Raw genomic sequence first — 14,125 nt, 5'->3', positions numbered from 1 at the left:
TCCAGGCCCTGCGAGTTTCTTTCTGGGCTTCATCAGAAGATTTTATTGTCATGAGGATGGCACTTTAAATACATGTTAAGAGTGAAGTGATGTGAGTGAACGATCAAGAATCTTTTTTGTCCTTTGATCAGTTTTTATGAAATAGAGAAAAAGAATCCAAGTTGATGTCTTCAAATGTCTAAAATCCAAAGATATTCTGTTTGCAATCATATAAAACTCAGAATAGCAGCAAATCCTCACTTTCCAGAATCTGTAATTATGAATTTTGGCAAATTTAGCTTGGAAGTGACCTACATGATTAATCGGTTATCAAAATTGTGAAATAATTCTCTGTTGATCCCCTTTTGATGAATTGTTTCAGCATTAGTATGGTGTTGGTAAGGGAAATATCCCAGTTATGGTTGATTTAAAATGAAGAACGTTGATTGCAGATCTAAACTCCAGGCTCCTCCATTAAAATCAGACATGCTACAAGTCCATCCAACGCCGTGTCCTCCAAATTCTTACTTTACACGTCGCTATGTAAATGGAAAACTACTTCCTGTGTTGGCCCGGATGTCGGCATTGGATGTAAATCGTGAGGTGCAGAATCGTGGGAATACTGGGCTGAGTTTTTATCATGCCCCTGCTTTCATCAGTACACGCAAATGCAAATAATATGGCTTTTCTTGTCTGAGTATTTCACCATTGCTGCCACCTCTGTCTCCTAAAACAGCTTTTACTGATGTTTCCCATCAACTGCTCAGAGATTCTGTGGGCTGAAGCTTTAATCATTTGATGGCTTAATCAGTGGCGAAGACATTGGTGTCTTGCAACCATTATGTTTACAGTGTATACTACTAAACGCTTTTTCCCAGTATGAGTTGAAGAAAACGTATAACTGCTGCTTGGATCTTGTTCGCTGACACTGCATTTTCCACCATCAGTGAGTATTATGCTTTTCATAGAATAAGCAAACACATCTTGTCAAGTGTCACTTTGTGAGACTTTTCCAATATTTAACCAAGACATGGTTATGGTTATCCTTAACCATATCCATGTGTTTCGAGTTGCCTAAACATAACCATAAAAGCACTAGTCATCAAAATAGTAGCCAAAAGTGGATACTCTTGGGAAAACCGATGAAATACATGTCAGTGAATGCTTAACAGATTTTTCTTTTTTTAGTATTTTGCGGATATGTTCATTCTTCATTATGTTGATCTTAAACGTAATATGCATGACATTTTGTTTCTTTTAAAATGTATTTCCTGTTCCAAATTAGTCATATATTAATATAATTTCTATGAGACAACATTGGTTCATCTACTACTACAAGTTACATATTTTAGGAAAAACATTCAGCTTTCTCCTTGATAAGTTATATTAGCAGTAGCTGTCTTTTATTGGCCCATGTTTTGAATTTCCTGTAATTGCAAAAAGGTTAATGCACAATAGTTTATTATATCTACAAACACTATATACAATTAAGATTTCTGTCTGCTGCATTTCTGCAGATATTACATGGCAGTCATAGAGCTAACAAGAGGGGGAACTTAGAGGAAAAAGACATCAAAGCTTAGAATTTCTAACTTTTTTTTACCCTAATCCTGTCCTGAAAGATAGATTTATTCTCCTGTTGTGTCTTCTGTGGTGCTTTCTCTTTTTGAAGCTCAAAAAAAAAAAATAATGTTGGAAGAAATTGTAGAAAACATGGAGAATAAGATGAAAATCAGAAACTTTTTAGTCACTTATGTAAAATTTAATCTTTGTTTTTTGTTACTCTTGTGAAGTCCCCCCTCCCAAAAAACAAGCCTGTGACACATTTCAGGGTCTAGTTTCCCAGAGTTAATCACCGTATACAAGGTGGCAGGAAGGTGGAGCTGAAAAAGAAAGAGAAGGAAAAAAAAGATGGAGAGATGGAGGCTGTTTGAGTGGGAACAAGGCCAATTAGTGAACTTGAACTCCGGAGGTCACCGAGGGAGAGTTCATGATCTCTGAGAAAGGTCACAACCTCGCCGTTTACTCAACCAGGAAGACACACACACACACGAACCCCGAACTCACACAGACTGGTGTTATCGAAACACACACACACACACACACACACACACACCCACACGTATGCACACATGTACCCATGCCAGAGCAGAAAGGTCAAAGTTCATGGGTTAACTAAGGGAACTTACAGCAACTGGAGGAAGGGAGAGAGAGAGAGAGTGTGAGAGGAGAGAGAGAGTACTTTTCTAACCTGCATCTGGCCTCCAGATGGGTTTGTGAGTCATCCGCGGGTTAGACGCACACACACACACACACACACACACACACACATAACACACCTTCACACACATATACACACACACACGTAGAGGAGCAGTTTTGGCTTCCCCCGCTGAGACTAGATCATTCCCAGGTTGGGTCGATCCGGGGGTAAACTTGACACCTGACTCTCTCTCTTACTCGCACACACACACACACACACACACACACATTCCCACACTCCTCCTGCAAACAAACAGGACTGTAAGGTTGCACACAAACACACTGGAGACACATGTGAATGATATATGTGCAGAATATATGAAACGATGGAAATATATGGGATTAATAAAGAAAGGAGAGAAAACTAAAGGAAGGGGTGAAACATTCAAATTGACCTGAAGTGGCTGAAACTGTTATCTGGGTAACAAAGTGACTCTAAGTTATCTGAAGGAGCTGGAACAGGAAGCTGCACTGATAAGACGCACCGGTTCATGAACTCCTGCCACTGAAGGTCAGATCATTAAGATTGTGCTTAACAACGTCGGCCATCTTATCTGAGCTGCTGCCGTACTTTCGGCTGCTATCTGAGGTGAGGTTTCAGGGAAGAATGGGAAGATGTTCCTAGACAATATGCTCCATTGTCAAAACAACATATTTCTGTTTTTAAAGGGATTTTTTTAAACAATCTTTTGGTGTAGTTCTGGTCAAACTTGCATTGTTTAGTGTGGTTGAATCAAACTGGTTTGGTTTGCCCTTTTGGTGCGATTCGTTTGGGCAGATCTGAACACAGCAACCATACTGGTGTGCAGACCAAAACAACAGTACAGAGACCCTTTGGTGAGGTGGTCTCAGTCTGGTCCCAAATAAACTCTGGAGTGGTTTCGTTGTGGTGGGAACATGATCCAACCTCGAACTGACCTAACTACTACACATACTGTGAGTTTGAGCAGTATGAGCAGTATTTGAATGCTAGGACACAAATGAATGACAATAACTAACAGTAGTTAGCAGCTAACTGGAGAGTTAATCGAGATCCGTCCTGGACTAGCACAACAAAGTACGTTGCACTTTTGATATCAGGGCAGATAAGAGCTTCTTCAGGACCCTCTTCCTGTGTTTATGTTCACATTTGACCAATGAATGAACAGTCTTACCTGGCTTTTAGTGATGCATTGTGGTTCTCTCTGTGTGAAAAGAAACAGAACCAAGGAGAAAACACAAATTTACCAACTCATCCATTGATTCAAACCAGAGCCAACACACTATAGGTTTGAAAATGCCCCAAACTGCTGTGATCTCAGGACGCTGCAACTTCAAACTCTGTATTCAGACAGAATGTGATTCATTCAGAATCAATAAACATATACAGTCGACACACAGAGACCTATGGCAATATAACGTGACCTTCCCCAAGATGAGTCTTGCTGACCTGGAAGTCACACCTCACGTCTCTGATGGACTTTGTAGCAATGTCCGCACGTCCCTAGATCTTATGTTACCAGAACTGATGGGAATGGTAGCTGAAACTATCAATATGAGACCAAAGTAAAAAATAAAACATATCCTTTTTTTAACCTGCCTTAAATCTACTGTAAGTTATCCAAAAATGGCAAAAATCCCAGAGAAAAGTTGTAGTCAGTACTGCAGTTGTAGCTGAACACAGGAATCGCTGCCTCTGTTGCTCCCTCAGCTACAATTAAGCTTTCATCAAGTTGCAAAAGAGTTTGAACCAGCATGTGGCATTTTCTCAAAGTGATCAAGTTTCTTAGCCGCAACTTCTTTGTCACTTTGCCAGTTCTTGCAACTTATTAATCCACCTTTTTCTTCTTGTTGTTGATGTGATGAAGACAATACATGCGCGCACACACGCACACGAGTTAATACACACGTACTAAGAATGCCGTAGTGATCTGATTCAGATTAGAAAACAGACAGAAGTACAACCCTAAAATAAACTTCCAGCACTGGTGATGACTTCTAACTGAAACCTCACATTAACAAAACAACAACAAGCTGGTAGACTAAATAAAAATAATCTTTATTGTATATAAAACAGTTTGTGCCTACTTGTATCAGTCAGTGAAATCTGCAGCAACAGGCAGATAAAATCAGTGAAGAACACAAAGCAGTGTTGAAATCCTAACTGGCATTTATGACTGGTACCCTTGTGCATAACAACTCGTGACCGAGCCCACAAAAGATGCAACATGTGAATATGTTTTTGTGCCTTCGTGACCTGAAAATGACCTCATGAGAGACAACATCGTCGTTACGCATCATTTGATTATGGGTGAGAGCCTGAACCAAAGCTGGAGCACGAGTCTGAGACATAAAATCTAATGTGCTCCTCTTTCATTTGTTGTTTCCAGTCATTAAAGAAAACAATTAAATTGACAAGACGAGAGTTCACAGCCATGCTAGTGTTGTTCCTTTAAAGCAGGGAAAACAGAGAGGGGAGAGGGATGAAGAAACCAGCACATTGCTCTCGTCTTCACTCGTCTGTATTGAGTCTTAATTATATACAGTTCAACCAAATTCACACATTTTTCCCATATGAATACACTCAGTCTCAGGACCACAGTTTCCACAACAAAATTATCCTCCTCCTCTTCTTTTTCTAAATAATGTAAATTATATTTTTAACCAGTGTATAACACAGACTGTAACTTACATGAAATACATTTTTAATTTATGTGTTTTAACTGACACATGAACTAAATTCTTACAGTAATAAAATAATGTTTTTAAGCACCCTACAGAAAGTATCACTGTGATGAGCTTAAATGCAAAAAAATGGCGGAACAACAGTTGGACGCTAGAGCGAGACAATAGCAATAGCTAGCTTACACGGTGAGTTAGCCAGAAACTCTTTAACAACATAAAAGTACAAAATTTGCATCTTTCTCTCACAATGAACAACAATGACAAAATAAAAATTATCAACCATGTGTCGCTAAGTTTATAGTACTTTGTGTACAGTAATTACCTTAAAACAGGGAAAATAGTGAAGGGAAAGGGATGAAGAAACTAGCACACTGCTCTCTTCTTCACTTGTCTGTATTGAGTGAGGGAGAGGAGCATGATTCCCCCTACTGGAGCCCGGAGGCATTACCAATAGATCGACACACAATTAACCCAGAAAAAGAACCTACATTACCTATTTGTACTATCTACATTCTGGCTGCACATTCTCCACAGTAATAACTTTAGCAACACAGCTGAAATAACTATGAAATTATGTGTTATTAAAATGGAACATAAGGAATATAACTACATAACTCTGAAAGTAATAAAATATGTTTTCTGAAAAATCAAATTATTTTTAAATTGTTAACTACCACATTAGCATCTCTGTAAGGCTGTACTTTAACTGAATGCTAACGTATTCACAATAACAATGCTACAATGCTGATGTTTAGCAGGTATAATGTTTACCATGTTCTTCTAACATCTTATACGTAGCACTAAACACAAAGAGCTGAGACTGATGGGAATGTCATTTAGCCTCTTGGGAATGTGGTCATTGACCAAATGATGGCACAAGATGAAAAGTGATCACCATGAATGTTGGTAGCAAATGTTATGGCAATCCATCCAATAGATGTTGAGACATCTCACTCAAAACAACAAATATCAACGTCATGGTGGCGCTAGAGGTAAAGGTCAGGGGATCACAAAACTCATTGGGATTCATTGTTTAGAGATCATAAATGTCTGTACATAATTTCTAGGCAATCCGTCCAATGTTTGTTGAGATATATCAGCCATTACCAAAGTAGTGGATCAACTGATAGATCAATAATACCACCCACTAGATCGTATACGCAAATACAAGTCTTAGATGTCCACCAATACATTTCCACTGCATCAAAGGTCCATTACATGATATTTCAGTACAAAATCTCCAGAGCTCTCTACATTAACAGCATTTCTGTATTAATGGGAGATGTGACGCCTTCGTTGTGTAACCAAGTCCTTAAACTTTGGCGTAAAAAGGTGCGATGGGCCAGACGGAGACACTGGTTCAAGTGTTCATTAGTGAGTTCTTCACTGTTGAAAATGTTTGATTTTACGCTTATTCTGCTGGAGTCTGTGATGACTTCAACTAGTTCAGTTTTGTGGTTCTTCCATGTTTTTTGGATAATTTTGTCCAAAACAGGCATTTTTGGTGTCGTAGTGGCGTTTTGCGTTCTGACTTTTCATTATGTCCACTGTTTTGGTACTGAAAAATGAACACATATTTCTCACCTCAGTCATCATTAAATCCATATTTCCCACAGTCAACCTTTCTCTTTTTTGTATTGGCTATTTTTGAACAAGCCATTTTACTTTATCAACTAGAGCGCCAACATTCCACAACAATCTTACAAACTGGCGACTAGTGGGCGGCAGAATGATGAAAGCTAAGATGATGGTGATGTGTCACTCAACAGCATCCAGGTCAGGTTGCGGTAAAATTTTATTCCGGTCCGTACTAAATTATTATTCAGTCTACTGAGTTTTTATGCACCAGAGCCATGCTAGCAATGTGGCTAAAAATGTGTTGCTAAAATTGTGATGTTAAAATTGAATTTTCAGCAGTTTTTTTTGTTGCTATTTTGAATAAATGGAACAGTGGCACGTTGTCGGTGAGGTGCCCAGAAAGATCAGACAGCATATTGTTTGATTTTTATCAGTTTTTGCTTTTAAAAGTTTGTTTTCTGGGATGTTTTTTTACCTCAAGATCTCTGTAGTCGAGAGCTGTCTCACTCTTGCTGTGCTAAACATGTCTGCCCTGATAGTTTTATAAGTTTGTTTATGTTTTAGGTAAAAAAAAAAAAAAAGAAATCCACCAAGTTTGCCAAAAATGTCAAAGATGCAGGACTAGTTCTTTGTCTGAGCTAAAGATAGCGTGCTTTTGAAAAGCATGGCATTCACACTTTATCTTCTCTTGGCTGAGACTCTGGAATTGTCTGAGTGATGTAAAGGCCAAAAGGTTGCGGAGACTGAATGAGCATGTTGTCTGGCAGGTGAATGTGCAGCCGTTGACAATAAAACCAGAGCGATAAAAAGCCAGAGATAATATCTGGTAACTATACACAACACACGCACAACACACACACACACACAACACACACACACATACATACAGGCCAGAGATAGAAGAAGGTGATGGAGGTCACAACCTTTGATGTCTTCCTGGAACTGTTACGAAACTTGGATGTTTTGGTTGTGGCGTTTCTGGGTGCTGATGCTCAGAAGAACACCCACAACCCCCCTCAACACACACATGCACACACACACACTCCTCACATACAAGCCGAAACATGCATGTTTTTCTATACTTCTGAACTGTAGCACACACGTCGATTATGTAAACATGCATGAACCCAAGGGGAGAAGTGTGACACGCAGATGTTTGTGCAGTTTTGGCGATTTTGTTTTGACGTCCTCCACGCTACGGTCTGACGGGGGGAATGTGTGTTTTTTGGTTGTTTTTTGGTTTTGCAAGGTGGGCGGCATCAAGCCAAAAAGAGAAAAAAAGACCGTGCTGTATTGCATTTCATGTGTTTATGTGTGCTCATCGTGCATGAATTTAGGTAGTGCATGTGTTAAAACTGAACTACAAGTTTCACATTTCACTACAAGTGAACTTTGTATATGAGTGTTTGTGTATGTCTGTGTATATGCATGTCCTTGGCCTCTGCAAAGCCTCTTTCTCCCTCTTAATTTCATTTCCATATGCTTGTCTCTGACGGTGTGCGTGTGTGTGTATGCGCACGTTCGTTCATCTGACGGGTCGTAGTCCGAAATAAAACACTCATTAGAAAAATATTCCACTCGAGCAAAGCAAAAGAAAACATGCTGTAGATTTATATAGACTACACGCATGCACACGGACAAACACACTCTCCAGGCAGTATAATGTAGAATATAAGATTTACCATCATCACGGGGAATCAAGAAGAAGAAACTTTTCAGATTTGGAAAGAAAACCTCAGTTTTTACCTCCATCACTAAATCTAAACTGTCTCCTTTCTCCTTAATCTCATTTTTTTTCTCTTTCTCCGTGCCCTGTATTCCTGTAAATCGTACTGTTTTTCTTTCCTTTCATCGTGTTAGCTACCATGAACTTACCATCAACTTGATATCGGTGTTATTTCTTTTTCTGGCCTCTACTGCCTGTCTGTTCTCTATAAACCTTTTCTTGTCTTTCCAGTTTACTTGTCTGGTATGAAAAACCATCTTGCAGAATGTCTGAGTATGCTACTCCACCCCATGCTGCCCTTATTACATTGTTTAAGGATTATTTTAATGAATTTAAATTCACAAAACGTAAATCTTAATAAGAATTGTGTCTGTTCTTTTGCTCTTTGTTGCCTTATAAACATTACTATCTCAGTCCTTTGTTCTTAGCGCTGGGAACGGGGTAAACAGCTAGCTCTCTTACTGGGGTACTCTTAAATTACACCAGTAAAACAGCAAATGGTTGTTCTTACATTTTGGTTTTTGTATGGATTAAACAAACAAGATATAACATGTTCATTAATGAGCTTTAGGCAGATTGTGTCACCCTTGAACAGAGACAGTCTTTGAGCTAAACTAGCTAACCAGCTGCCAAATGTAGACTTACAGTATGTGTGTTATCAATCTTCTCATCTAACTCTCCACCAGAAAGCAAATGAAGATTAAAGATGAAACATTTCCCAAGATGTCAAATTTTTGCTTTAAACTGCAGTTAATCTGCAGCTGAACACCAGAAAAAACTAGCATGACAAAGCATTTTGATACTGTACATCAAAAAGCATGAAGTGTTTTCAGATGCAACTACTGTATAAAGAGGAGAAAATGCATGTCTTAGATTTGCACCATTAATCCAAACTAAGTTACATTGCATTTCCTTTCATGCTCTCATTTCAGGTTTGCAAGTGCAGACGTCCTCATGCTAATAGGCTACAGGTAAGTGGTTTCTTCTTTAAAGCTGCACTACTCAATGCTTTTATAGTAACAGTGGGTCATTATGTATACATGATGTCAAAGGGGGTCTCTCATAGTGTTCTCATCATTTCCAGACACAGCAGGCAGATATTTTCAATGAAAAATCTCTAATAAAGCCACTGTACACCTGCTCAGCACCAAACGGTGGACCAACAAAGTTAGCAACTAGCTGGTGAACATAGTGGAGCATTTAGCAGCTAAAGAGACAGATATTTCCCTCAGGAGTTGGTAGAGAGTAAAAAGAGCTAAAAGAGAGTGAATATTGGACTTACATTCACCAGGTGGACAGAAACTTGACTCCAAATGAATAAAATGTTGCTCCATAACTGCTGGATGTGAAAATTAGCAACTGTTTGCTAACATATCAACTTAAAAGGTAATGATACGTCAGTGTCGCGTTCACAACTTGTTTCCGCTGCCCCAAAATGGACAGAAAATCAGTTAATGCAGCACTTTCCCACCAATTTTCAGCTAAAGAAAGATAAAAAAGCTATCCATCTGTCTATAGAATTGCTTTCTGTATATAAAATCCAGACCCTCCTCGGCCCCCCGTTCTCGTTTCCTCGCCTTGCGTGTGAAGAGGCTCGTTTCTTGACGCCTCACTGTTTTGATGAACCTCATTAAAGAGTGAAAGCACATTCCTCTATCGCTTTATAGCGTTGTTGCGCACACACAAAACACATGAACGCATACACACTCCTGCCAGTGTTTATAGTGCAATTCCTTTTTTTTTTTTTTTTATTTACCTATCGGTGATCATGTCCATGTGCTTGTAAAACATTGCTGTTGATAACATGAGCCTACATATTAACAGATTGTGCACCCACACACACACACATATATATATATACACACACACACGTACCCATAAGCACAGCTGCCAGCCTGTGTATCTGCACCGTGTTCAGTGGAGAGCTTTCATGTCACGGTTTCAAAAGACGCCTCGCCTCGCCAAGACATCACTTCTTAAGGAAACACAGGTGGGTGAAATTTCTCAAATGCCTTCTCCGAATATGTAAGCGGTGAGTTTTGCCAGTTGAGGAACAATAACAGTCGTTATTGCGAGGTAAGAGAACGGTCAGTGCAGGGCTTTTTAATTTCAGCTGGACGCCACATTGACCAATTGGGTTTAACAGAGCGGAGACGGATGGTAGGTGAGAGGTGTGAGTTCTCCCTCCCTTCAAAATCATACTGCTGATGTTCAGCAGCACTGTTGAATAAGTTGAGGCTCATATATAATTTACTTTTTAAATATTGTTTCACATTGGTTAAATCGCTCAAACTTTTTTGAAATTGAGTTCCTTGTAAAGTTTCGCAAATAAATAAAGTGAGACTAGTTCAAGCAGACAATTCAAGCATGCTATTTATATATTCTCCACATAATGTAGTCCAACTTCCCCCAGCAGGAAGTTAATGTTGTCACACCCCAATCTCTGCTCTACTAAGACCCTTGCGGGGAGCGACATATCAGACCGTAAATTACAACTAATAATTTGTTCCACATGAGATGAGATGTGAGTTTAAATAGCTGAGAAGATATATTTGAGGACTAAATCCTCATTAGACATCATCATGACTGGAAGAAAAAGTTGTGTAGCTGCTCAGTGGAAGTAAACTGGCCTGACTGGACATCCAGGAAGTCAGGTGCGTTGAGATATGAGTGTGTTCAACCTCCAACCTTTACTATAACTTCATATTGTCATATTGTGGCTAGAATGCTGTACTTTTTTTGCTCATTTTAAGGAAAAGATGCAATAATTGCTCCTCTCACTGACTGCTTAATGCTCATTAGACATCATCATGACTGGAAAAAAAACATATGAGTGTGTCCAACCTCCAAATTTTACTATAATGTCGTATTGTAATATTCTGGCTAGAATGCTGTACTTTTTTGCTCCTTTTAAGAAAAGGATGTAATAATTGTTCCTCTCATTGCTACAAACAGAACTTTAGCAGTGGGTAGAACAACAAATAGATAGTTTATAAGTGGAAGTTCAACTATTTGAATCTATCTGAAGCTACAAGGAAAAATGTTGATTAGAAGAATAAAAAAAAATGCTTTCCAGAACACCCTGGTTGTCTAGGGGTTAAGGCGTCGACCAAGAACCACTTTCTCAATTTACATCTGGCTTTGGACCATTGTTGCATGCAGAAAAGCCAGGAAAAAAATTCCTCAAAACCTAAACTGTTTCCAACTAAATTTGCCTCATATTAGGCCTTTCGTCGTATTATATGTGCAGTGCCTCATTCAGAGCACTATGCTCGGATAGACCTCAGCTCCCTGCAACTCTGCACAGGATAAATGTAGAACTTCTTTAGGTGCAGCAGCCTCGGCGGACCGTTTCATGCAACGAACCTTTGTTGTATGTCATACCCATCTCTCTATTATGTTTTCCACCTCCCTCTACCCTTTCAACTGTCAAATAAAGGCAAAAATACCATTAAATATATGTTCACAGAGCTTCCTGCACTGCTTTATAGCAGAGTAGCGTCACCTTGCCTGAAATACTGAAAGATCTTTGCCGTCATTATTGTCAAAAGACTTTTTTTTAACACTTTTTAAGCATTAAAATGAATCTTCAAGGAGAACAAGGTGGTAAATTACACAGGAAATGTTGTATTTTTAATGAGCGACGGTTCATATTTGAGATGAGATGCTGTCTGACCCCCGAAACCACCCACCCTACCTATCATTGTATCCTTGAACAGGACAATAAACACTCTCCTGGCTGCTCTTTGACTCTGATAAAATACGGTCTTCACCAGACAGTTATGAAAGTTCATCTAAGTGCTCCACATTCCTGAAATAAAAGCGCTGCCAAAATGAGATGAGTTTTAGGGTTTAATATGTGCTCATCGTGTGCGAAGGATTGTCTGCTTTTTACCACCGGAGAAAGAAGATGACACCGCGGGCTGATCTGTGGAGCATCCATGGTCAGACTGTATTATAGATGTTACAGAGATTTTACACACTCACACTGGCACATAGATGCACAAGAGTCACTCAACCACATTAGCATATGCTGCATTTTTCAAAAACAAGCAGGAAAACTGGTATCTATGCAGTCATTCAAGTACCTATATAGACAAAAAAAAGTGAATGAAGTCCAAAACACACACAATCACACTCACACGTACGACTGTGAAGGTAGCAGTTGACAACGTTCGGATATCTGTGCAATCTCTGTGGTCAGACTGTCCGTTATTAAACTACAACTGAAGCCAGCACAGGACCAGGGTGGAGACAGTAACATTAACCACGGCACCAAAGGAGCCTCAGTCAAGGTTGAGCAGGATATTTTACACTGTGAGAAAAGGTATATTTCTTTATTATTACCCCAAAAGGGTATTTTAGTAAACGTCGCCTGGCGTGCATTACCATGAATTTTTAAAATTATAGATGATTCTCTCCTCACAGATGTTAGTGTTTTTTAGATATTTAAAGTTTGAATTATCATGTTATGGCTTTTTTTTTCCCTTCCTTTTTTTTTTATTCCAATAGCTTTATTTTGTGATAGCAGCCATGTTGATATGACTGTATGATGATTTTATCCACATGAGAGATACATCAGCTATTCAGGAGCGTAATAAGAAGACAGCACAGACCAAAAAAAGTTTTAAAAAGTCAAATAAATGTTGGTTAGTAGCTTTATCTGCATAAATATAGCAATTGTACTCTTGTATTTCACCAAATCACCACCTTTGTGAGCAGTTGTGCGTCCATCCGAGGTTTTTATGTGGGAACTTGTGCACAGTAATCCAAGGCACCACATCATCAATGCACTTATTGATGTATCCTGTGACCGCCTCCGTGTGTTTGGCGACATATCATCGTGTTACCTTGCGAGGCAGCTGGATTTGCAAGATCACGAACCACCAGTGGTTCAGACCAATCGGCGTCCTTGAAGGATTCTCATGTGATATCCAAATCCAGCTGCCTCACAAGGTAAGATGGTGATAGATAGATGGTTTATTCAATCACCTGCCAAGTATTTTTTTTTTTATTTTGAAAGCACCTGCCCTTTTCCAAACAGTTTCCAAGGACGACTTCTCAGCTGTTTCTGTGTATCAAACCATCTGGCGCGTCAGGTTAATCATCACGTGCCACCTCCTTGAAAATATCCCGGTGTGTTGCACTGAAGCAGTCACACATGGAGGAAACTGCTTCATCTGTCCATCTTTGTATATTTTTGGTGATTGCTCTCTCCTGTTTCAGTCTCTGCCTGTAGGCAGGGAGAAGCAGGATTGACACATGGTCCGATTTGCTGGATGGCGGTACGGGGGAGGACTTTGTATGCTTCCTGGTACGGAGTGTAAACACGGTCAAGCATGGCTGCACCACATGTCACACAGCTGATGTGTTAGTGATAGTGCGGCAGGATTTTCCTCACATTGGCACCGTTAAAGTCTCCATCTGGGTGCTGGGTCTCCTGCCCGCTGATGACCACATGCAGCTGGTCAAGTGCCTGTGACGGTGTCGGCTTACGGCGAGATGTATACAGCCGTGAGCCAATCGGAAGGTAGAAGGGACATAATAATTAGGTGCTCCAGATTAGAAGAGCAGCCCGAAGAAACAACTTCCACATCCGTGCACCATAAGTTAAGCACAAACCTCTGATCCTCCACCTACCATAGAGCATCCAATCCTGCGGGTAGATGGAACGACGTCCCACAGGTGTAACAGCGTAGTCAAGGGGTCACCGGGTCCTGCCAGGTCTCTGTGAAAACCATCATGTTACAGTTCTTGCTTTCACGCTGTAATGCCAGTTTGCCCCAGAGTTCATCCAGCTTATTATCCAGTGACTGAACATGAGCTAGAAGAGGACTCGGGAGACGGCGCAGCAGCCAGAGTGTTAACTAAAACCAAAAGGTTTGAACACAATCCTTCTATTTTATCTTCTCTTCA

The sequence above is a fragment of the Thunnus maccoyii genome, chromosome 22 (genome assembly GCF_910596095.1).
Source record: "Thunnus maccoyii chromosome 22, fThuMac1.1, whole genome shotgun sequence".
In the NCBI taxonomy this organism is placed as follows: Eukaryota; Metazoa; Chordata; class Actinopteri; order Scombriformes; family Scombridae; genus Thunnus; species Thunnus maccoyii.
Note: the sequence above shows the minus strand (reverse complement) of the source record.